Consider the following 27,001-nt stretch of genomic DNA (forward strand, 5'->3'; position numbering starts at 1 on the left):
CGACCCAGCATGCAGTCGCATCTCTCCGTGCCCAATGTTGGCTTTGGTGGCAGCATATGACTGGAGGTACCAGTGCTGTGGAGTCGGACGAAATTTTGGGTACCTGGAGTCAGAGTCGGCAAACAATGCACCGACTCTGACTAAATTTATATTGGAATGAAAAAAAAAAGCAAGTTTAAATGTCCTAATTCACAAAAAGTTATAATTAATGACTTCTCTACTGTAAGAATAAAGACCAATGCATTCAGTGCCTCACGTATCCGCAAAACAAACACGTTAAGTGACCGTGAAGAAGCATGCTTTTCATGTGCGTCACTATATGGCACGCAACGCACAATTAGGAGCGGCAATACTTATACTTTCCATAGTGTTGTGTTCTGCTGTTACAGGGAACCCATGGGTAACCTAGCCTCTCACTGATAAGGGATTAAGGAAATATGTTTTTTGCAGGACTAGAGACACTTGTATAAGTGAAGGGAATGGAGGGTCAATAGTTCAAGACTGAAGCTGTAAACCATTGGAAAAACTGCTGCCATTCAGCTAAGGCTATAAAAACTTGTAAACTCCAATTATTAGCTTAAACTTTAATACACTCGCATATTAATACAGAGGAGTCGGGGATTCGGAGTCGGAATATTTATCTACCAACTCCACAGCCCTGGGAGCACAGGTGGCAAACCTTTTCAGTGTGAAATCCACTGCAAAATCCAAATGGGTTACATGTGGATTTTACGACAAATTCATCTTGGATTTCGGCCTTGCTTCATTGATGATTGGGAAAATCTGCTACAGATCTGCAACAGAATGAGCGTGTCTCAGATCTGAAAATCTGCAGCATGCACATAGGGATGTCTGTTGCATAAGGATAAAATAATGGCGTAAGGCTACATTCACACTACCGTTATGACGCGATATGGGATAAGATGTCTTAGGGCTGGAGTACCCCTTTAATGCCCGTTCTCAACAGGGAGCAACGGCAGTGTGCAAGGGGCCTTAGATGTTGTTATATTTACTTCTAGCGGAAACAGTTCACACACTAATAGGATCTGTACAAGATTGGACATACTGCAGATGTGACTTTGTGGCATTCTGTATTGGATACCATGTTACAAAGCCAGTCCTGCATAGAAGTATTGTGTGTAAGGTTTAGGCAATGTTAACGTTGTTGTTGTGCTCTGGGTCCGTTCAACACTTTCTTTTTTTTTTTTTTTTTTGTGCTGAAGGGCCCCTTAAACAAGTCGAAACACAACTTACCCCTCTGGTAGTTTGCCAGAGACTTTTTTTTTTCTCTTTTTCCTTTAGCAGAGCCTGGCAGCAATGTGAACCTAGCCTAAGTTCACATCTGTGTCAGAGACCCAGACAAAGGAGCTGGACGGTACTTTGCGTAAACCAACAGGTCTCGACTAGTCCCATTGACTTTCTCTGTGGTCAGTCTGGTTCCCTTTTGGCGTCCATTGTTTTGCTGGAGTTATTCTGCTGTCTTTTTATTTCTTCCATAATCTGAATGGATTCAGCAAACAGAGCTCCCTTAACGGAGATGTAAATGAATAAGGATACGTAATAGGGTGCTGTATGGAATTACCATATGGCCGCACACTAAGCACCTATGGCTTTCCTGAAGGGTGAGTGCCACCTGCATGGCCGGCTTTATGTGCTTCTAGCAATACATTTTGTTTCCGGCAGAATAGCTCAAAAGAGACAAAACAGGAAAAGCGCTTTATAGGGCAGTATGTTTTACTATACTGAAGATAGTGTAGATATTCTACTTGCCTATAAGTTTTGCGCTTAGATCTCTCTTTATATTTGGAGCTGGTGCTGACTGTCTCCTCCAGACACTTGGCACGGTGACCGTCATAAAGGCATCAGTGTTTGGAAAAAGTAAGGGGGGGGGGTCTAGGAGACTCTGCTACAGAAAGTCTTTAGTGTGTCAAAGGTAAATACAGACTTTATTTTCCTGTATAGTTTCCTATTCCCCCCCCCCCCAGTTAATTCTATTGTAACGAAAATGGGAAACAACCCCCTGAAGAAAGTCTATACTTATTTTGACATATTGAAGTCTTTCAGCTCCTTGATAGCCCCTCGTTTTTTTTTTCAAATGTTGATGTTTTCTGTTTTAGATACGGTGACTTTTGCTTTAAGTGTAGGATCACACGTGCCATATTTTGCTGCGTATTTTCTGCAGCTGATTTTGCCACCAAGCAAAATACGTAGCAAAATATGGCACATGTGACCCTACCCTAAGAAAGCATTTCACTCAGTGTAAAAAAAGTCTTCATTTTAGGGTGTGTGAATGCACCCATAGGGTAGGGGCACACGATGTAGATACGCCTCAGATTTTCTGCAGGCAGAAAATGTGGCAAAGGCAGAAGTGGATCCAACTGGAAATTTCAAGGAAGTGTTATACTTTCCCTTTTCAGCTGGATACAACTTCTGTTTGGCTACAAAAAAAAAACAAAAAACTGCCTCCTCTTTTTCTCTCTCCTTATGATGCAGTTTTTGTGGCATTTTTTTTCTAAAAAATAGTGTGTATTAGTATAAGTATTTTTTATGTGGTGTTTAATCCCCTGCATTTTTCTCATAACAAGTCATGTGATTCTTCATGTGACTTAAAGGGGTTCTCCGGTGCTTACACATCTTATTCCCTATCCAAAGGATAGGGGATAAGATGCCTGATCGCGGGAGTTTAGCAGCTGGGGACCCCCGTGATCATGCACGCAGCAACCTGTTTGTAATCAGTCCCCGGAGCGTGTTCGCTCCAGGTCTGATTACGGTCGACCGCAGGGCCGGCGGCGTGTGACGTCACGCTCCGCCCCTCAATGCAAGCCTATGGGAGGGGGTGTGTCAGCTGATAACAATTGATAACAATATCCATGACAGTTACAGAAATTGTGCTTGCAGATTTGCTGTAGACCCACTAAAGTCAATAAGTAGGATCATAGGGGGAGATTTATCAAAACTTGTGCAAAGGAAAACTTGCTGAGTTGCCCATAGCAACCAATCAGATCGCTTCTTTCATTTTGCAGAGGTCTTGTTAAATATGAAAGAAGCGATCTGATTGGTCGCGATTGGCAGCTGATCAACTTTTCGCCTGGACAGGTTTTGATAAATCTCCCCCATATTCTGCAGCGGATTATGTACATGTGCACGTACCCTCAAACAGTATTTGTACCATATTTGCTGTATTTAATGAATATGTGCTTATGCTGTTTCAACATTTTTTTTCTTAAAGGGGTACTCTGGTGGAAAACTTTTTTTATTTTTTATTATTTTTTTTAAATCAACACAGAGCTCTCTGCTGACATCATGAGCACAGTGCTCTCTGCTGACATCTCTGTCCATTTTTAAGAACTGTCCAGAGTAGAAGAAAATCCCCATAGCAAACATATGCTGCTCTGGACAGTTCCTAAAATGGACAGAGGTGTCAGCAGAGAGCACTGTGCTCGTGATGTCAGCAGAGAGCTCTGTGTTCCAAAAAGAAAATAATTTCCTCTGTAGTATTCAGCAGCTAATAAGTACTAGAAGGATTAAGATTTTTTTAATAGAAGTAATTTATAAATCTGTTTGTTTAACTTTCTGGCACCAGTTGATTAAAAAAAAAAAAGTTTTCCACCAGAGTACCCCTTTAAATTTTCAATAGAGAGTGCCACCAGCTGTCACAGCCCCTGCTTATCTAGGTCCCATCTTGCTAGTAGTGCTGATGTGGCGGGTGCTCCAAGGTGAGGAAAGGTTTTTACAGACAGCGCTTTTATCTACTGGTAAATGAGTTCATGATTAGATCAAGTAGCTTCCACATGAGATTCCTTATCCTGATGTTTCAGCCTCAGTAAACAGTGTTGCTGGTTTAGTTACACATGCTGCCCGAGCGCCTGACAGGTATTCTGTGTACCTACTGCCTCATGTGACACTTAATTCATTATCACTGGTGAATACGTGGGCGCTGTCATGGTTTCCACACAGACATCAGAGGGAGAACACCTGGTATATGCACGGTAAATCTCAGCCTTGCTTGAGGCAGTGTTTCCGAACCACGGTGCCTCCAGCTGTTGCAAAACTACAACTCCCAGCATGCCTGGACAGCCGAAGGCTGTCCAGGCATGCTGGGAGTTGTAGTTTTGCAACATCTGGAGGCACCTTAGTTGGCAAACACTGGCTTGAGGTGTAAAGGGAGTCCTCTTTTTAGAGGGGAGGCCAGTCATCTGCTAGTCCAATGAAGTTAAGTAGTAGGTCGGCACTGCAGTGTTGCTCTCGGTGCCCGTGGATAGGTCAATAATAGAAAAATAAGAAAATCCCGGCAGTCTTGTGATGCTTTTTACTCGGCTTTTTTTTGTATATATACAGCAGTATATAGCAGCGCGCGTTCCGGCAAGACGCCTTTCTCAACTGCATGTGCTCAGGTGATACATAACAGGTATTTAAAGTGTTTGAGGCTCACAATTGTGACGTCATAAAGAGCTATTAACCCCTTAAGGACTCAGGGTTTTTCCGTTTTTGCACTTTCGTTTTTTTTACTCCTTACCTTTTAAAAATCATAACCCTTTCAATTTTCCTCTTAAAAATCCATATTATGGCTTATTTTTTGCGTCGCCAATTCTGCTTTGCAGTGACATCAGTCATTTTACCCAAAAATGCACGACGAAACGGAAAAAAAACTCATTGTGCGACAAAATCGAAGAAAAAACGCCATTTTGTAAATTTTGGGGGCTCCCGTTTCTACGCAGTGCATATTTCGGTAAAAATGACACCTTATCATTATTCTGTAGGTCCATACGGTTAAAATGATACCCTACTTGTATAGGTTTGATTTTGTCGTACTTCTGGAAAAAATCATAACTACATGCAGGAAAATGTATATGTTTAAAATTGTCCTCTTCTGACCCCTATAACTTTATTTTTCCATGTACAGGGCGGTATGAGGGCTCATTTTTTGCACCGTGATTTGAAGTTTTTATCGGTACAATTTTTGTTTTGATCAAACTTTTTGATCGCTTTTTATTCATTTTTTAATGGTATAAAAAGTGACCAAAATACGCTTTTTTGGACTTTGGAATTTTTTTGCGCGTACGCTATTGACCGTGCGGTTTAATTAATGATATATTTTTATAGTTCGGACATACATGCACGCGGCGATACCACATATGTTTATTTTTATTGACACTTTTATTTTTTTTATGGGAAAAGGGGGGTGATTCAAACTTTTATTAGGGAAGGGGTTAAATGATCTTTATTAACACTTTTTTTTTACTTTTTTTTGCAGTGTTATAGCTCACTTTCGCTTTAGATGCGCCGCTTCTAAAGGGTTAATACCGCACATTGCCGCGATTGGCGATGTGTGGTATTAGCCGCGGGTCCCGGCCGTTGATGAGCGCCGGGACCGACGCGATGTGATGCGGGGTCGCAGCGCGACCCCGCTTCATATCGCGGGAGCCGGCGCAGGACATAAATATACGTCCTGCGTCGTTAAGGGGTTAAAAGCATCACAAGAGTGGCGGGATTTTCTTATTTTTCTATCTGCTAGTCCAAGGCCTGTAAGAAACACTGCTCGTGTTTTACAAAAATATCACCATGAGTAATAACTTTTGATTGATTGATTCATTATTACTGTAAACTAATCTAGTTTGAAGTATTTTGGAGTCATAGTAGTTTATAGTATTCTGATATAGTATGTAAAGGCTTTGAATTGTGCTTGTAACAGCCATGTGATGTTTACTCAAAGAAGTTTATTCAAAATCATACTATACACCAGTGTTTCCCAACCAATGTGCCTCCAGCTGCTGCAGAACTACAACTCCCAGCGTGCCTGGCCGTAGTTGTGCAACAGCTGGAGGCACACTGGTTGGGAAATACTGCTATACACATATCAGGGAGACAACCCCTTCACATTTGTTCTTTTGAAGAAAAGAGGATGTGCAAGACCGGCTTTCTTCTCTGGTGGCCCCATTGTGTCCATGCAATGTCCGTGAATATATGACCATTCATTATAATGCTACATTTCCACAGTTGCCTAGATTTAGCTTCCCCTCCAGTAAGGCTGGGTTCACACCACGTTTTTGCAATACAGTTCCCGTATCAGGTTTTTGATGAAAAACTGATTCCTCAAAACCGGACTAAACTGTATCAAAACATGTGTACAAATTTCAACCCGTATACAGTTAAAAACCGTATATGGTTTGAAAAATGATGTCCGGTTGTATCCGTTTTGTAAGAAAAAAACATATACGTTATTAACTTTTCTCTCCATTATGAATAAAGTTTCACTTATTTGATTGAAATTCCAAGAAAAAAAACTGTGCAAAGTCAAAAACCGTACGGTAAAAACCGGATGGAACCGTACGCACATACAGTTCTGTACGGTTCCCATTGACTCCCATGTTAAAAAAAAAAAAAAAGTTACGGTTTAATACAGTTTTTCGCCCGGACCAAAAAACGTGGTAGACTACGGTTTTGGGTACGGGGAAAAAACCTGACAAAACCGTACAGGCCCGAAATTCTGTCTGTGCCAGAATTGAAAAAAACATGACTAACTCTCCATTTTACTAAGAAAACCTGGGAAAGGGGAGCTGTCATCCCTAAAAGGGGCGTGATCTCCGAAACGGGGCGTATTCCCATCATTTAAACAAAAAAACGAAATATTTACTAAGGTTTCCTCAGAAAATGTGGTGGATTTCAGCTAAGGAAAACCCGACAGATCAGATCATGTGTAAAATAAATAAATAAATAAAAAAGAAAATATAAAAAGAAAAGCAAAATGTAGGGAAACCTACAATATAGTGGAAAAAAATTGTAGGGTATTAAAACCCACAAAGAAACCTACACTCCACTCTTAGTAAATCAGGGCCTATGTGTTACGTTGCGTTTATCAGATCCTGTCGGAGTTAGAAGCTCAGGCTATATACATCTCCAATGCCTGTAAAGGATGTCCCACAGGGGCAACCTTCACTTATATGGTCCTTTTATGAACCAAATTGATTCTGTGTGGTATACATTTTCTAGTGGCTCTCTGTATAAGAAGGCTTATAAGTTTGCTGAGCTTTCCTATACAGTTGAGAAATAGTAGATTGACACTAAACCAAAGGACAGTTTTGGCCTCCTTGCAGGTGAATGGCGCCTAGGGGTACGTTTTCTGGTGTATCAGTTGTAACGCTCAAACGTTGTGCACACTTAGCCTTAGTGCCTCTCAGGTTGTGTATCCTTTTTCCCACACATAAGTTGGATATTATTGTTTTTGGCTTTTGGGCTGTCAGCGGAATGTATGAAATGAGATTAGGAGGCAGTTTTGTCATTTTGAGTCAGCAATTTTAGGACAGTGCATATCTCCAGATACACTAGAAGTCATACAAGTTTATCCAGTGGCACTCTCTTAGGGCACAGAGGTCTGTTTTCGCTGTTCCTATATTTACCTCGAGTGGATTTTGCTGTACAGAATTATTTGATCAGCTGTTCATTTTCAGAAACCACTGACTGTCGCCCGCACTTGTGTGCCCGTCTTGTCCCTCTCTGTGGCAGCACCTGCTTGACAAGATGGCTATTTCTTACTAAAGAATTTTAAGTCCCATTGTAGTGCAGCATCTGACAGGCCTGTTAGGGGCAATGACATATATGACATCTTCAGGAACTTTTTAACAGCTGTTGATGAAGTGCTGCTTTGTGTTGTACCACAAAAGTGTGAAGAGTATGTTGACCGGACTGCCCCTTGTCAAATAGATGGTCTGTATCTGATGGGTGGATTGGGTGTCCCTTCATGATGGCACTATGTAAGGAGGATGCTCCCACATCATTGTAGGGACAAACATTGGAGGGGTCAAAAAGAGGCCCTTACCCCGTCACACCTCAGTGTTTCTTGTCCATACAGTGATGGGTCAGAGAGAGTGTATGTGCACTGTGGTAAAGAGTACCTAGGTTCTAATGGGCAGTCAATTGGGGCTTTCTTTCTCTCTCAGTAATACTGTGCCAGCACCCCTCAGGGCTGGTGTCCCCTGGAGAAAGAAGGCCAACCTGTCTACCCGAGTGAGGTGTAGCACAGCGGATCTGCAGCAGGTAGTCCAAACAGAATCCATTCAGGAGAGATGTTTAGTGGCCTTGCTAGAGGAATGCTAATAGCTCATGTGATGCCAAAACCGATCCCGCTTGTTTCATTACGGCAACTTCATTTTAGCCAAGAACAGAACAATAACTTTTTTTTTTGTTTTGTTATTAATACAGTTCAATACAGTTCTACAACGACTAACAGGTCTCCTCTTCGAACCTCTACCTTCTATAGAAATCAAACTCATTACCTTGGAAGGCAGCCTTTTTAGTGGCCATATCCACTGCACGTAGGATGAAAAGGTTATTCTAAGACGTAGTTCAGAATTCAGTCAAAAGGTCTTATCAAATTCTCTGTTTTCTGCCAAAACCCTAAAGATGAGAAGACAATAACCTTCTTTTCCTGTTAAATGGCAAAAATAAAGGCAAGAAAGCCTCAAAAAGATACTATAGCTGGCTGGAGTAGGTCAGCGATAATTGAATGCTACCAGAGCCAAGGAAAGGCTTGTCCCCTGATGAGGAAAGCTCACTCTACTAGGGCTGTATCATCCTCATGGGCTGAGAAAGTTGACACTTCACCAAAACTAATTTGCAGGGGAGCCACGTGGTCTTCTCTATGAATGGGATGTGTCAGAAATTCGGGACTGCTCCTTTACACGTAATGCATCCAAGCCTTAGTCCCACCCTGAGCTATTAATCTGGTATATCTCCTTACGAGGTGCCATCGTGAAGGTGGATGCTGTGGAAAAAGGAATTATTTCTACTGTTAAAGGGGTACTCCACTGCTAGACATCTTATTCCCTATCCAAAGGATAGGGGATAAGATGTCTGATTGCGGGGGCCCCTGCGATCTCCCGCAGCACCCGGGTTGCTGCGGCAGTGGTCATGATGTCACGGCCACACCCCTCGTGATGTCATGCCACACCCCCTCCATTCATGTCTATGGGAGGGGGCATGATGTGACTTCATGAGGGACGTAGTTGTGACATCAAAATCACGGCCTTCGGCTCTGAGCATTCTGAACAAAATGTTCAGAATGCTGGAGCACCAGAATACCCCTTTAACTTCGTTTCTGACAATCCTTTGTGACAGCACCACAATATATTCCCTACCTATAAATTGGTGATGGACATATATTTCACTGTATATATTTCTGTAATAATTTGGTAAATACTGTAGTGTGATGGGGACAGGCCCCTTGGAACCTTTGTTTCCTGACCCTACAGTGATGTGGAAGCATTCTCCTTACGTGGTGCAGTCATGCCGAATTAGCAAAAAACAAATTAATTGGATAATAATTCCTTTTTTTTTTATTTTTTTTGCGAACCTTCTTGTTTTCCTACAGTCGTTCCATAGAATGGCAGGGCATAAATTGATATCCTTACTATTATGTTCAGTGGGCATCGTGCCAATCTGAGGAAGGAGGGTGCCACCTCCGAAACGCGTCATTGGTGTTCTGAATAAACATAGTACCTCATGGTACTTTAATGCTACATTTGGATCTGGAACTTATTTAGATTGGAAATTCGAACAGCGCCTGATGCATGGGTCAATTTTTTCCCGTGTCCATTAAAACATGTGACACCTAGTTTATTTTTAACTGTTGCTGTAATGCTGTAAGCCCTTGCAGCCATTGTTAGGCCTACAGTAAGGCCGGACACTGAAGCACTCATAAAATAGCTTTGTATGATCCGTGCAATGAACAGGTTATTAGAGGGAAGAGGTTTATTTGTTATAGAAGGCACATACTTCCTGTTTAATTCTCTGTATAGCCGGTATTGTGTTAGAAAGCATTGTATTTAGGCTACATGGTTTCAAAGAATCATGGGATCATTGACACTTGCCCCACCTGGTTTTTTCATTTATCCATAAATAATATAAGGGTAATGACCTTGTTGATATTTCCTCGATGTTATTCGGTCTGATCCTGCTGCTTTTGTTTGTATTGAGCTCTTCATAGAAGGCTTTTATTTATGTTGCCAGATTCTTTTCACTATATATATGTATACGTTGTAACGGGAGGTTACATTATTGTGCCTTGTATAGTTCATAGAACATGGAATTTAAACAATATTTAAAAATAATGGTGGATTAGAAATATAGTATTTTGTAAAAGCAGTATTATCACTTTTACAATGCACATACAGCGGCCCAGAATTCAGTCTGCATGGGATACAAATGTGTCTGCTTTGCTTGGGCTTTCATTGGGGAAAAGGGAATGAACCTCTTCCAGACACCTCTTTTGCAGGAACAAAAGATCGAGCATGTTGAAATTAGGGATCGATCGATTATCGGTTTGGTCGATATTATCAGCCGATAATCACGATTTTGGACATTATCGGTATCGGCAATTACCTTGCTGATAATGCCCTGGCCCGGCCAGAGACAACCATCGCCATTGCTTCCCCCCATCCTCTGCCCACATACCGCCGCGGCTGCCCCATTGCCTCCCCCATCCTCTGGCCACATGCCGCTGCCCCATCGCCCCCGCCCCCCATCCTCTGCCCGCATACAGCTGCCGCCCCATCGCCTCCCTCCATCCCCGGTGTTATAATTACCTGTTTCCGGGTTCTTCTGGCTCCTGTGCTGTCGCTGTGCAATGATGAGTGACGTCCCCAATGCAACGTCACCGTCATTGCACACAGTGACAGCGCAGGACGCCGACGGAGCCAGAAGGATCGCGGACCCCTGGGAACAGGTAATTATAACAACGGGGATGGGGCGGCGGCTGTATGAGGGTGGAGGGGGGAGCTGCGGTATGTGGGCAGAGGATGGGGGGGGGGAGGCGATGGGGCAACTGTGGTAGTTAGACTCAGGACCCCAGGACAGGCAGGGGGAGAGAAGCGGGTGGCGGTCTCTGGCCCCGCAAAAGCCGCTGCAGTTCATTGATATAAAGCCCCCGCTTTAAATCATTGATCTGCAACGGCTTCTACCCTGCCGGGGGGTTGAAATAGCCGATAACTTATACCGGAATATTGGTATAAGTTATCAGTTATCGGCCTGAAAGGTGACAGATTATCGGTATCGGCCCTAAAAAATCGATATTGGTCGATCCCTAGTTGAAATCCAGTATACCTGATTCACCAAACCCCTCCAACATCTGCATTTGGGAGAGAGTCTGGTGACCCCATAGAAGAGGTATATCAAATATATTACTAAATAATATGGCTCCTTACACTGGTGGTAATTCGCAGTTAAATGATTTTTGACCTTGGTGCCAGGTTTCAGTAATGCTATGATACCTTTTGGAATATTATCTGCTGCTGCCAGTAACTGGAAATCTACTTCCAGGGGACCAATGAGTTACATGTGGCCCCTGAGCCATTGGTTGATGGCAGATCATCTCCTTTTAAGCAAGGCCATGGTTTTCTGTAATATATTCATTGTACATTTGTTTAGTAGCAGGACTGTACAGACTGGTGGCTGAGGCCTTTTTAGTTTATGATACGCGTGTCACTCAGGTGCTAGAACTAGTCCCACTAGAAGTAGAACAGGTTCTGCTAAGTTCATTGGCCTGTGTCCACAAAAGTGGTATTTCATGCGCCATTAATGGTGTTGTCCGTACTCAGACAAGATCATGTAGTTAGGCCAATATCCTAGAAACTGAGAACAGATAGTTTGATGCATAGATGCCTGACTCACATTTCCCTTTAAGAAAATGAGTACCCTACATTTATAAACATATTATTGGGATGATCTAAAATATGCTGTATAGTTGCAGCCTGTGCGCCAGTATTAGTTTGGAGGTTTTTGTGTATATGACCGCTGTCCATAAAGTTACAGTTTACAGGATTATTATAGATGGTAAATAGCGCCCAGCAGCACATATACACGTCTAATGTGTCATTACAGAAGATCTATGAGTCTTGTTTTACTGTATTGTGGTGATTACAGGATATTAATGGATTAGTGGGGAGATGAGCAAGGCGTTCCCTATGTGATTGACAGCTGTTTATTGACTGGAAGGAAAAGCAATGTACCCCTTAGTGTTGGTAAAGTTTTTATAACTTTTTTTTTTTTTTTTTTATAACTCCCAGCACTTTAACACCAGCATAACCGGAGCTTTTATATACTATAAGGGAGGAGACGTTTACTTAATAAACATCATAGGGTTTAGTAACAGGATAAAGGTATTAAAGGGGTAGTCCAGGAAAAACCTTTTTTTATTTTTATTTATTTTTTATTTCAACTGGCTCCAGAAAGTTAAACAGATTTGTAAATTACTTTTATTAAAACAAATCTTAATCCTTCCAATAATTATCAGCTGCTGAAGTTGAGTTGTTCTTTTCTGTCTGGCAACAGTGCTCTCTGCTGACACCTCTGCTTGTCTCGGGAACTGCACAGAGTAGAAGAGGTTTGCTATGGGGATTTGCTTCTACTCTGGACAGTTCCCAAGACAGGTGTCATCAGAGAGCACTTAGACAGAAAAGAACAACTCCACTTCAGCAGCTCATAAGTACTGAAAGGATTATGTTTTTTTAATAGAAGTAATTTACAAATCTCTTTAACTTTCTGGAGCCGGTTGATATGTATAAAAAAAAAAGTTTTTTTTCTGAATAACCCCTTTAACTTCTTTGCCTTCTGTAAAAATATATGGACTCCTCACTGAACATTTTGAAAAATGTTATTAGAATTAAGAAATATTATAAAACTGGCTAGATGTAACGGCCGTGTGTGTGTGTGTGTGTGCATGTAAATGAGATTTTTTTTTTATTTTGCTGCTTTATTTCGTAGTAGATATTCTTAAACTTGATCACCCATACACAGGGTTTTCATTTACATTATGGGTGATTGATAATATTTAGTCTGAATCGGGGTTCAAGTCCTGGGGAAAAAAAGTATGGGAACTCTTCCATTCAAGGGCTGGTCCTCCAGGGCTCCTGCTAATGGGAATGGTGTTCCTGTCTTGGAAAAAAAAGTGCAGGAACTCAGTTCCCACGCATTCCTGTAGGACTTGAGCCCTGGTCTGAATCTCAAAATTTGTATCTGGTATGAATCACATTATTTTGTTGAGGTGTAATCTAAATGTATGTAAATGGATTCCTTAGGGTACAGGACTGTGATGCGGTACAGTCCTAGGAGACCACAGCGTGTCATATCTTTTAAGGCAAGTGGGGTACTTTGACTTGGGACCAAGATTTTTCAGACTGAGACGAATTGATGGTCAATCCGTTTGATTCGGAGTTGCCTGCATTTACTGATGATTCGATCACCTCTATAAATCTCCAAGGATTGATACTAGATGCAGCGTCCTTTGAATGGGAATTAAGGGAGGGGGGGGGGATAAATATTTTTATATATATTATTAGCTTTAGTTATTAGTGTGTAAGAGATTTTACCTATGCATGTATTATGACACTGTACAGCCCTCAAGCCGCAGTATGCCAGCCATAGACTTCATGTGACATGTCTTATTGGATAACCATATTATGCAGATATTTTACACTGGAATCATTCCTTCTAGCCCTGTAATATGGCAGTGAATAGAAACCTGTGTATATACAGACCTCGATGGGGATTTATGTGTCTGTGAATCAGTTGGTACATTTTGTTTTCTTGAGATGTTCTCTTTTGTACTAGTGCTTTATCTGAGCTAAATAACATAGGATTGGATTGTCATATATTTTGAGGGCGCTCGCCAGTGATCTGCTCAGGCTCCAGGCTTCTTATTGTGTGGTATTTGGAACAGGGTCATAGTTTCCCAGTGTCCATTGCAGTTTTCTGCTCTCAGCAGTGTAATACAGAGTGGTGGAGGAGTATGATATATAATATGTGACAGCTGAATTCTACATTGAAGACAGCCATGCTTTAAGGCCCTTGTAAACATGGCATTTGCTTGTGCAGTGAACGAGTTACTGCCACCGTGTGCCATGTTTGGATTGAACATACCATTAGGTTAGTCATGTAACTATTTTATATAGAAGTTCTATTACAAACCGTGGCCTTAAACCGGTTTCATGCTTCTGGTGTCACATTCCATATGCTGCTTGTGTTTTGTGATGCTTACCATTTAGTAGCTCAATATCACAGCTATAATGTCTCAAGGTGTCCCATATGCCCATTAATGAAATGATGTAGATTATAAATCTGAGGGCAAATGGTTTGTTTGATGTGGTAATATAGTTCAATAGAAAAACACAATCAAATTTCCTAGGGTAGGGCCACACACAGCGCATAGGCAGCATATTTCACACTGCGAGCAATCCGCTGGGCAGTGGAAAATACCCTGCATTTGCGCTATGAGCAAACACACAGGGCTTCCCTCCCGCAGCCCTGTGTGTACAGTAAGGTTTGGAGGCAGCTCAGCAGGTCACAGTAACATTGGTGCACTCGGCCCGCCTCCAAACCTTACTGCACACACAGGGCTGCGGTGGGGAAGCCCTGTGTGTCTGCTCATAGCACATACACAGCGCATTTTCATGCTGCACATGCGCTGTATGTGACCCTACCCTTAAAGAGAACCTGTCATCACTTTTATGCTGACCAAACCACGAGTCCTCAGGGACGCCCTGGTGCCCTCTCTCGGCCCCACCAGCCTTGATTTTATATATATATATATATATATATGTGTATATATATATATATATATATATATATATATATATATATACATACAGTATCCTTGTTTGGGGATAATTAGAGACCTATCAATCAGGTTGGGTGGGGAGAAGTCACAGGGGACTGTACTGTTGTATATTCATCTGCCGCTCTGCAATGATGTAATACAAGCCGGCTGTGAGGGGTGGATGTATATACAAAAGAAGCGGGTGGATCAGTGCACCTAGGGGTAAAGTAATGCCCTCAGTGCACCAAATGCTCTAATATGCATATTTCTAAAACTGCATTTTATAAATAAACAGCGCACAGGACGCACATATTAATGATAACATGTTAATCACAGTACCATGCCCTGTTAGCCTAAATCAGCAGGTTGGCATACTCTTACCTGCTGATAGCTTTGCTGTACCAGCTGTCAGTGTGTATAGAATTGTGGGCCATCTTATCAATTTTGTAGTTTAAGGATTGTTTGACGGTTAAGAAAATTTCGTGACTGTGTTTATGACACCTACGACAGATCCAAAGATTTGTTGTTTTATTTTACCACAAATCCTGGAAGATTCTAAGGAATAGCATTGACATATCCTGGGTAAGTCACACTTGTTTTCATATACTGTTTAGTATAGCAGTGTTTCCCAACCAGGGCACCTCCAGCTGTTGCAAAACTACAACTCCCAGCAAGCTCGGACAGCCGAAGGCAACAGTTAGAGGCACACTGGTTGGAAACGCTGCAGTATAGCATATTACTCTAGTAAGACCCTTGGGTAGGGTCACACATGCCATATTTTGCTGCATATTCTCTACCCGTTGACCTCAATGGATAGGAAAATATGCAACAGTAAATACGGAGCCAAATACTGCGCGTGTTTTAGGGCTTCTTCACAAGGGTGGATTTTACTGCGGAAAAATACGCTGTGGAAATTCTGCAGTAAAGTCTGCTGTGTGAATGAGCCCTTAGAGTATAGTCACATGTCATGTGCTGCAGATTTTCTGCTGGTAAGTCAATGATAAAACCTGCATAAGAAAGTCTGCAGCATATATAGTATGTGTGAATGTACCCTTAAAGAAAAGAAGTAAGGAAACAAAGCCTGGGGGGCTATGAAAACATCGCACTCATGTGCAATCCCTGGGACCCCCACTGATCACTAGAATGGGAGTCCTGAGCCCACTGTTCTTTCTTACTGCCCAACTTGAGTGAAAAAAATCTTGAATGGAGTGGTGGTCACGTGTGCTCCCCGTTGCTTTATTTACTGTCTATGGGAAAAACGAGACCGCTGAATGCAGTGCTCAGCTGTTTGTGACAGCCGCATAGACACTGAATGGCTGCGTACACGTGTAACCACCACCCCGTCCTTCACTTCAGTCACACATCAAGGATCGAGGGGATTCAGGACTCCAGATGTAGTGATCAGCAGGTTTCCCTGCAATCATACATTTATCACCTATTCCAGTCTTTCCCAACCAGTGTGCCTCCCGCTGTTGCAAAACTACAACTCCCAGCATGCCCGGACAGCCAAAGGCTGTCCGGGCATGCTGGGAATTGTAGTTTTGCAACAGCTGGAGGCACACTGGTTGGGAAAGACTGACCTATTCTGTGGGTAGCTGATTATTATTTTTTTTTTTTACGGAATAACCCTTTTACTGTTCCTGAAATGGCTACTTTTATTCCACATTTTATAAAACATATGACAAGTTAGAGCAGATGTCCAGCCCACCCTTTGTTGCCCAGAGCGTCTCGGACCGGAATGGGCCAATTCCATGCAATCTTGAAAGAACAAACGGAATGGTCCAGCGCAGGGTCTGTGAAATAGCGAGGATTTTATTAAACAGAAACAGGTACAATCACGGTGACGCGTTTAGGCTGCTAGTTCACAGCCTTAGTCATACAAAGTCATTAAAGGGGTACTCCACTGTTAGACATCTTATCCCCTATACAAAGGATAGGGGATAAGATATCTGATAGCATGGGCCCGCCGCTGGGGACCCCTGCAATTCCCCCCTGCAGCAGCCAGGTACCTCAGCAGCCCGGAGCTAAGTTTGCTCCAAGGATGATGACAGGCGGTGCAGGGAACGGGGCATTGTGACGTCACATCCGCCCCCCCTCAATGCAAGTCTATGTAAGTGGCGTCACGCACCCTCCCATAGACTTGTATTCAGGCGGCAGGGCATGACGTGACGAAGGGGCAAGCCGTGATTTCACAATGCCCCATCCCCTGCACCGCCTGTCATCAGCCTTGGAGAAAACTTAGCTCCGTGCTGCTGAGGTACCTGGCTGCTGCAGGGGGGAATCGCAGGGGTCCCCAGCAGCAGGCACCATGCGATCAGACATCTTATCCCCTATCTTTTGTATAGGGGATAAGATGTCTAACAGTGGAGTACCCCTTTAATGACTTTGTATGACTAAGGCTGTGAACTAACAGCCGAAACGCGTCACCGTGCGGCGGGCCCCCTGCGATCAGGCATCTTATCCCCTATCCTTTGGATAGGGGATAAGATGTCAAACAGCGGAGTACCCCTTTTAAGTCTGTCAACTAGCAGCCGAAACGCGTCACCATGATTGTACCTGTTTCTGTTTAATAAAATCCTCGCTATATCACCGGACCTGCTCTGAACCATTCCGTTTGTTCTTTCAAAACATATGACAGAAATAAAAGCCAACCTATTAGGTGACACTCAAGCGGGAGGGTAGTGGTTGACCACCCTGATTGCTGACCCCAGTGCAGGAACCTCACCCTGTTAAGCCTCTATGAATGCAAACACTACAGCCACATAAAACAGTAATTATTAAAATTATTTTTTGGTTACTGTCATACAATTTAAATCAGTGTTTCCCAAACAGGATGCCTCCAGGTGTTGCAGAACTACAACTCCCAGCATGCCCGGACAGCCGTCGGCTGTCCGGGCATGCTGGGTGTTGTAGTTTTGCAACAGCTGGAGGCACCCTGGTTGGGAAACACTGATTTGGATGATGCTTCAGCTTTAAGTGAAGGTAAAACTAGGACACTCGTATTGGCGAGAGCCTAGCAACAGCACTGTCAGGCTGGGGTGGGGGGGACTGGAAGGTGCGAAGCAGTATGCCGAGTACTCGCTGTGCTGCACATTCACACAATTCTCCACCTTACTTTCTTTTGTAGAATAAATAATGTAGTGGGTATTGTACAAATGTTCTGTCGCACAAACAACATAGTGGATAAGGTTATTGGACTTCAATTAGTTTCAGAAATGTTTTATCGTTAGGCCTGAAATAGCACCACATTATCTTTCTCTTATATTGTTTCATATAGTGTAATGATAGGGCCCTAGAGTGCAGACCTTGGGATTTGTTGCTGCAGAAAGAAATATTTACACGTACACCCATGTAAGAATATCATCTATAGGGACACTATACAATTACATAGATGTTGGGACACAACTTCCATATCTGATCTATAGAAACCACCCCTATAGATGTAAAGGATGAACATATTCCTTGTACTACTAGAAGCATAAAGCCGTATTGGTACACAGGGTAATTTTTTTGAATGGTCACCATTAGAGATGAGCGAACTTACAGTAAATTAGATTCGTCACAAACTTCTCGGCTCAGCAGTTGATTACTTTTCCTGCATAAATTAGTTCAGCTTTCAGGTGCTCCGGAGGGCTGGAAAAGGTGGATACAGTCCTAGGAGACTCTTTCTTAGGACTGTAACCACCTGTTCCAGCCCACCGTTGCACCTGAAGGCTGAACTAATTTACGCATGAAAAGTCATCAACTGCTGAGCCGAGAAGTTCGTGACGAATCGAATTTACTGTAAGTTCGCTCATCTCTAGTCACCATCTTGAAAAAGAAACAAACACAAAAAAACTTGCCCAAAATGTCAAAAGTTTTGATTGTACTGGGTCTCATCCACAAGACCCACTGCAATCGCTAGTTATAAGCGTGAGGTAAGGAAGAGTGAGGTAGTGCACTGGACTCCTCTGCTGGTTGTCAGATCCGACCTTTTTTCGGTACAATGCTGCATAGTGTTAGTCTGGGTTCACACCACGTTTTTGCAATACAGTTCCCATATATGTTTTCAATTTGAAAACCGTACGGAACCGTATTGAAAACCGTATGCATTGACTTTCCATTGAAAACTGTATGCCAAAAGATGCATCCAGTTGCATCCGTTTTGCATCTTGTACAGTTTTGTCAGTTTTTTTTCCCGTACCCAAAGCCGTAGCTTACCACGGTTTTCGGTCCGGGTGAAAAACCGTATTGAAACCTATAAGTTTTTTTTTTAACATGGGAGTCAATGGGAAACGTACAGAACCGTATGTGCGTAAGGTTCCATACGGTTTTCACCATACGTTTTTTTAACTTTGCTCAGTTTTTTCTTGGAATTTCAATCAAACATGTGAAACTTTATTCATAATGGAATGAAAAGTTAAAAACGTATAAGTTTTTTTCTTTCTTAAAAAACGCATGCAACCGGACATAATTTTTCAAACCGTATATGGTTTTCAACCGTATATGGATTAAAATTTGTACACGCGTTTGGATACAGGTTAGTCCCGTTTTGAGGAATCCGTTTTTCATTCAGTAACCTGATACAGGTACTGTATTGCTAAAACGTGGTGTGAATGCAGCCTACAGATAAAAGGTTGGATTTCACAGATACTCTGGGTGTGAGTGGCAATCGCAGCGGGTCTCAGGAGTTAAATCAAATATTTAGACATGTCTGGACAACATGTCAGAGGTTTCTTCTAATGACAGGGTATTCGAAGCTGGAAAATGTATTTTTAACCGACTTAGGCTGGGTTCACATCACGTTTTTGCCATACTGATTTCAATCCGTTTTTCTAAAGAAAACTGTATGGCAAAAAAACGGATGGAACAGTATGGGAAAAAGTAAACCATATGCGTTTGTAAACTGTATACGGTTTTTAAAAGTGCATACAGTTCCGTCCGTTTTTATAGAAAAAAAAAACATGCGTTTTTGAAAATTTAGTCAATTTTTTATGGGAGGGGTCTTGGGTGGGGACTTTAGGATGCAAATGCACATGTGCAAAGTAAAAAACGTATATGGTTTCCCGTATGGAACCGTATACATATGCTTTTCCCATCGACGTCCATGTTAAAAAAATAAATAAAAACGTATGCGGTTGCAGTACGGTTTTTAAACCACAATTAACCACAATTTTGTCTCCGGTTTAAAAACTGTACTGCAACCACATACGTTTTTATTTAACATGGACGTCAATGGGAAATGCACATGTATACGTTTCCATACGGGAAACGGTATACGCTTTTTACTTTGCACATGCGCAACTTGCAACCTAAAGTCCCCATCCAAGACCCCTCCCATTAAAAATGGACAAAATTTTCAAAAACTTATGTTTTTTTTTTTTTTTTACTATAAAAACGGACGGAACTGTATGCACTTTTAAAAACCGTATACGGTTTAAAAACGCACACGGTTTACTTTTTCCCATACTGTTCCATCCATTTTTTTTTGCCATACAGTTTTCTTTAGAAAAACGGATTGAAAAGAGTATGGCAAAAACGTGATGTGAACCCAGCCTGATTGGGGAGGGTCTGACCACTAGGACCCCCGCCGATCATGAGAATGAAAAATTTTCCTAGAATGAATCAAGTGCAGCGACCATACATGGCCAGAGCTCTATTCTTTTTGGGGCTTCCAAACTTGACTCCAAAAAAACTTAAAGAAGTATACAAATCAGTTAAATGGTTTTTGGGAAAACAAGGATAAAAAATGGCATGATCAATAAGGCCCAAAGGGTTAAATGTAATGTCTGGTGATCCCAGTTTGTGCTGTGAGGGGGTTGTTTTCTCTATGGCTGGCTTGCACTCGTGACCCGTGTCTGCTCAGCCCTCTTCATCACTATGTATATGTTTGTGAGACCTGTAGTATTCGGGAATTCAGAGCAGTCCTGGCAGGCACCAGTGTTATTTCAGGCCTTTAATCCATGTCCCTCACATAATGGAAAACAAGGTCAGCAGGTGACTCAATAGAAGTCTATGCCACCAGTTATCTGAATATATGGAAGCTGTCTCGGCCACTGCTGTGATTTATTAGCCTGCTGCATTGGGTCAGTCATATTGGTTACTGGAGATAAGTGTTGTCATGTGGCAGGAACATTTCCTGGTTAAAACATAGGTGTACCCTGCTTTTGCCAGGAAAAAGTTCAAATACTGGAACAAATTCCAGAACACAACTCAATTGCATTGGTTTAATATACAGTAGCTGCTCTACCCTCGGGCTACGTTCACATGGCGGAATTTCCGAGTGGACTTCCGCAAAACGTTTTCGATTGGAAAAGTATGCTGCAGCAGAGTCCCTTTGTTTTCTATGGGATTCTGCTGTACCCTGCCCAAGGCAGAATTTCCGCAGCAGAAACACCTGCCGCAGAAATCCTGATTCCGTCTTCCGCAAAAACATTGAATCCGTTTTATATTTCTGCTTGGAAATACATTGCCATCTATGGAGATGCTGCATTTTTGAAATGTGTGGAATGTCCGTCTGTGTTTTGCGGGCGGATATTTCGCACATTTTCGGACATGTGAATATAGCCTTACACAGCAGGAAACAGTGGTCCATAGCATTACAATGGCCTCAGGATACAATATTTTCACCTTACAGTGGTCTTTTTCGACCATTGCTACTTGAAACCAGACTCTACATACAATGTACAGACAGTCCACATCTGTGAGATGTGTCAATGGCTGGAAGAACCGACCAATCAGAATAGGCATTCACTGGTAAAACACCTGTATTACTGAAGTGCATGCACTGACTGGTGTCTGGTAGCGCCCCTTACAGTACAGGGAGGTATTACATGTTCTGAACTATTCTTTACCCATGCCAGGGTTAGCTGCTCCTTTGGATACCAGGTGAAAACGGAACCATTTGACTTTTTTTGGGACATTGTGGCCCAGATTTATCAAACTATGTGAGAGAAAAAATAGTGATTTTCCCACAACAGCCAATCACAGCTCAGGTTTCATTTTACCAGAGCTCGTTAGCAGAGCTGTGATTGGTTGCTGTGGAATAATCATTCTATTTTTTTTTTCTCACACAGTTTGATAAATCTAGGCCTGTGTGTACTGTACAGGACCCTGAAGAAGCTCCTGTCCTCTACATAGAAGGGGATTTACAGCTTTTGACAGCTTTCTTACTTTTATATGGAAGGACTGGCTTTATCAGTATTAGTTATCTTCTTTAATCCTGACATTTTCCTATTTTTGGATGATATTTTGGGTCTTCAGGACCAATTATTAGATTTCCATATAGTTATGGCCTCAAAATACAATGGTCCTCCTGGAACCATTTAATATTGAAATTTCAGGGACCAGTGTATGTCATGTGTAAGGGTACGTTTACACGAGCGGATTTTCGCAGCGGATTTCGCTGCGTATCTGCTGGTGAAGGCCCGCACTATGCTGTTTTTACATGTGTCTGCAATACGCCGCTACGAGCAGACACACTGCGATGTGGGAGTCGCAGTATACTCGCACATCGCGGGAGCTCTCTGCCTAGCTCAGAGCAGGGAGTGTGGCCGCGATGTGCGAGTACACCGTGCACATAGCTCCAGTGTGTCTGCTCGTTGCGGCGTATTGCCGCTACGAGCAGGCACATGTAAAGACAGCATAGAGCGGCCCTTCACCAGCGGATCCGCAGCGTAAAATCCGCTCGTGTGAACGTACCCTAAATCCTGGCTGTCAGTTCGTGTCATCCGGTCGGGAATTGCAGATACTGTATAGACCAGTGCTTCCCAACCAGCATGCCTCCAGCTGTTGCCAAACTACAACCCCCAGCCAAAGGCTTTCCGGGCATGCTTGGAGTTGTAGTTTTGCTTCAGCTGGAGGCACGCTAGTTGGAAAACACTGGTCTAGAGGAATAGTGTGTAGTTTTATTGTGACGTTTAGTGATCTACCCCCCCCCCCCCCCAAAATGCAATGCTTAATGTAACCTGTTATAGCCACTTCCATTGATCCCCTCTAAGGTCATCTAGCAGTGAACAGTTTGACGCTCCTGTCCTTACTACGCTCTATCTGCTGTTTTCCAGGGTGTGTAAGTCTGGGAGGGTCTGACTGACTCCCTGTTGTGGTCTGTTGTTTTCGGATAGTGCAAAAAGCAGCTGCGAGTGGAGATAAAATGATGACATCAATATGCTGGCTCTTTGTGAAATTGAGATACTAGTTAGTCAGTATGGCACGGACTGTGATATGAATTCTATAAAACAGCAGACCTGTCATCAGACTGCGCTCCTATGTAAGGTCAGTATAGAACAGGGATAAGTCCGACCCCCTGTTAGCCAAAGCGGCACAAAATATTGTGCTATCTGACTATTAAAGTTCGGAGAATACACAGGATATACAGTTTGATTCGGGTATATCCGTGATGGAAAGAATCCCCATTCTTCATCAATGATTGATGGCTGGCTGAGCGTTACCGCCCCCCAATACACCGCCCATCTGTCGATACTGTTGCTCTTTTCACCAATTTTTTTTTTTTTGCACCAAATAGACCCTAAATGGGTCGGAGCACATCTGACACAACCAGGTCCTGACGGATCCCATTGACTTGAATGGGGTCCACCTGGTATTTTAGGGGAGTTGAATGAAGAAAAAAACATAGGGCATGCAGTATTTTTTTTCTCCGCTCAACTCCCGTCCTTCCGACGGACTAAGCGACGGATTTCCCTTTATCGGAACTCAATGACCGTGTGAATGAGGCCTAAGGCTTATAGTCCTGCAGTTACAAAGAAATACAAAGTGCCCATACCCTCCTTTTCAGAACATCTGCAGCCTATTTCATTCCCTCTGGTTCACAAAGTATTATCTTAATCTGGCTTTAGGTATTAATTTTTCACTTGCCGACACAAAGATCTGACAGTCCTATACCCGTTTTCTGAGCAATATCTAGAAACCACTTAACCCACTTCCATATTCTACTAATTTATGCTTTCACCTGAGTCAAATGTGCATTATCATAGAGGAATGTGTTGGCTGTGCATTCACTTAGCAGCAGATGTTTATAGCCACTTTTAGGGCTCTTTCGCACAATATTGTTTTTCTCCCTGTCTAAGGCTAGGTTCACACTGGGTTATCCCCTCTTAGATGTTTCCGTTGGCATCCCATCTTTGGCAACACTGGGTAGCGGATGCCATTTATTCCAATGGGCAAACGGAGTCACCATTTGGACCATCTATGCTATTTTCAGCAGATTGGATAGCACAGCAGACTGCATTTTTGAGCTTGCTAAAAAATAAATAAATGCATATGGCCCAAATGGTGACTCAGTACGGCCATAGAAAGAAATGCCATCTACTGTCATTTGTTACTGTATACGGGATGCCAATGGATACATGTAACAAGAGCTGATAACAGTGTGCACCTAGCCTATCTTTTATACTTCCCTATAGACTTTAAAGTAACATCACCAACAAAAAAAGAAATAAAATAAATAAAAATGGTACAATTTAAAAAGCACAACAAAAATGCAATGTGTTACTCCAGCTTATGTGACTTAGCTGCAATAAAGTGTTCAAGAGAAAACGTTTCTGTTCAAAATCACGTGAGTTAAAGTTGTTTATAACTTTTTATCCTCAGATTGAAGTGAAAAAGTCAGGAGAGTCTGTCGCTTATATACAGTCATGGCCGTAAATGTTGGCACCCCTGAAATTTTTCTAGAAAATGAAGTATTTCTCACAGAAAAGGATTGCAGTGACACGTGTTTTGTTATACACATGTTTATTCCCTTTGTGTGTATTGGAACTAAACCAAAAAAGGGAGGAAAAAAAGCAAATTGGCCATAATGTCACACCAAACTCCAAAAATGGTCTGGCACGCTTTCAAAATTGTGGAAAAATAAGATTGTTTCAAGCATGTGATAATCCTTTAAACTCACCTGGGGCAAGTAACAGGTGTGAGCAATATAAAAATACCACCTGAAAGCAGATAAAAAGGAGAGAAGTTCACTTAGTCTTTGCATTGTGTGTCTGTATGTGCCACACTAAGCATGGACAACAGAAAGAGTAGAAGAGAACTGTCTGAGGACTTGAGAACCAAAATTGTGGAAAAATATCAAAAATCTCAAAGTTGCAAGTCCATCTCCAGAGATCTAGATTTGTCTTTGTCCACAGTGCGCAACATTATCAAGAAGTTTGCAACCCATGGCACTGTAGCTAATCTCCCAGGTAGTGGACGAAAGAGAAAAATTGATGAAAGGTGTCAATGCAGGATAGTCCAGATGGTGGATAAGCAGCCCCAAACAAGTTCCAAAGATATTCAAGCTGTCCTGCAGGCTCAGGGAGCACCAGTGTCAGCGCAAACTATCCGTCAACATTTAAATGAAATGCTATGGCTGGAGACCCAGGAGGACCCCATTGCTGACAGAGACATAAAAAAGCAAGACTACATTTTGCCAAAATGAACTTGAGTAAGCCAAAATCCTTCTGGGAAAACGTCTTGTGGACAGATGAGACCAAGATAGAGCTTTTTGGTAAAACACATCATTCTACTGTTTACCAAAAACAAAATGAGGCCTACAAAGAAAAGAACACAGTACCTACAGTGAAATATGGTGGAGGTTCAATGATGTTTTGGGGTTGTTTTGCTGCCTCTGGCACTGGGTGCATTGAATGTGTACAAGGCATCATGAAATCTGAGGATTACCAATGGATTTTGGGTCGCACTCTACAGCCCAGTGTCATAAAGCTGGGTTTGCGTCTGAGATCTTGGGTCTTTCAGCAGGACAATGACCCCAAACATATGTCAAAAAGCCCCCAGAAATGTATGGCAACAAAGTGCTGTAGAGTTCTGAAGTGGCAGCAATGAGTCCAGATCTAAATCCCATTATACACCTGTGGAGAGATCTTAAAATTGCTGTTGGGAAAAGGCGCCTTCCAATAAGAGAGACCTGGAGCAGTTTGCAAAGGAAGAGTGGTCCAACATTCCGGCAGAGAGGTGTAAGAAGCTTATTGATGGTTATAGGAAGCGACTGATTTCAGTAATTTTTTCCAAAGGTTGTGCAACCAAATATTAAGTTAAGGGTGCCAATAATTTTGTCCAGACCATTTTTGAAGTTTGGTGTGACATTATGTTCAATTTGCTTTTTTTCTTCCCTTTATTGGTTTTGTCTCAATACACACAAAGCGAAGAAACATGTGTATAGCAAAACATGTGTTACTGCAATCCTTTCTGAGAAATACTTAATTTTTTTCTGGGGTGCCAACATTTACGCCCATGACTGTGTAAAGCTCATGTACATTGTACCACTACTAAGTCTTCAGTGGAAGCTGAACACATCATCTTGTAGCAGCCCAAAAATGACCGTAATCTGTTGACCGATGCGGTATAAGGTTGTGTGGCTCTGGCTTTAATGGAAGACTGGGTCATAAAACAAAATATAAATGGTGAAATAAATACAGTCCTACAAAAAGCAATCTTCTTGTTTGCTTTCAAAATCAGAGTCAGGTTAGTTTTCAATCCTGAATAATGTATGTAACATTTCAGCCAGAGTCCAAATGTAGAAAGGGAATTTGATCCTGACATTTTGTCCCAAACTATCTCTTCCCTTGCAGCACACATTTAACCCTTTGTGGTTGTAGCTTTTTTATTCTAGTTTCATTGCTGTTGCATGTTAGATGAATAAGACATTTTATCCCCATTCGTTCTGTCACTTGAAAGATGTAGACATGTCACCTAAGAGGATTACCGGTGTACCCCTCTCTGCATGACCTTGACATTACATAACACATGTGCCTCTGATCTCCAGCTTTTGTCTCATTCTGCTGCAGTGATCTCTAGCATAAAACACCTGCCGTCTCCTCATAGCGTCTGCTCAGATTATATAGCAGCCAGAACTGAAGGTCTGCTTTTTTTTTTTTTTTTTGGCGAGGACTCCACATGTGTACAGGCTTGAAAATTAAGGAAATAAATATTTAGTTCCATTCATTCTCTACTTGGTTTAACCCTTTATGGACCCATTTTGGCCTTAAAGGGATATTCCAGGCAAAAACAGTTTTTTACATATCAACTGGCTCCGGAAAGTTAAACAGATTTGTAAATTACTTCTATTAAAAAATCTTAATCCTTCCAATAGTTATTAGCTTCTGAAGTTTTCTGTCTAACTGTTCAATGATGATGTCACGTCCCGGGAGCTGTGCATGATGGGAGAATATCCCCATAGGAACTGCACAGCTCCCGGGACGTGAGTCATCAGAGAGCAGTTAGACAGAAAACAGCAACTCAACTTCAGAAGCTAATAACTATTGGAAGGATTAAGATTTTTTAATAGAAGTAATTTACAAACCGAACCGGAAGATGCGTGAATAACGCGAAACGGTGCTGTTGTTCCTGACAGCCACTCCTAGTCTCCTTGCCCGGAGCTGCTCCCCCTCCCTGCACTCGGGTGTTTCTGTCTTATGCTTTTTT

General features: G+C 42.3%; 1 protein-coding gene across 5 annotated transcripts in view; it reads left to right on the forward strand.

Annotated features, from left to right (window-relative positions):
* AGAP1 (ArfGAP with GTPase domain, ankyrin repeat and PH domain 1) overlaps positions 1 to 27,001 on the forward strand; it is a 476,005-nt gene that overhangs the window by 3,490 nt on the left and 445,514 nt on the right. The window lies entirely within an intron of this gene.

The sequence above is a fragment of the Hyla sarda genome, chromosome 8 (genome assembly GCF_029499605.1).
Source record: "Hyla sarda isolate aHylSar1 chromosome 8, aHylSar1.hap1, whole genome shotgun sequence".
In the NCBI taxonomy this organism is placed as follows: Eukaryota; Metazoa; Chordata; class Amphibia; order Anura; family Hylidae; genus Hyla; species Hyla sarda.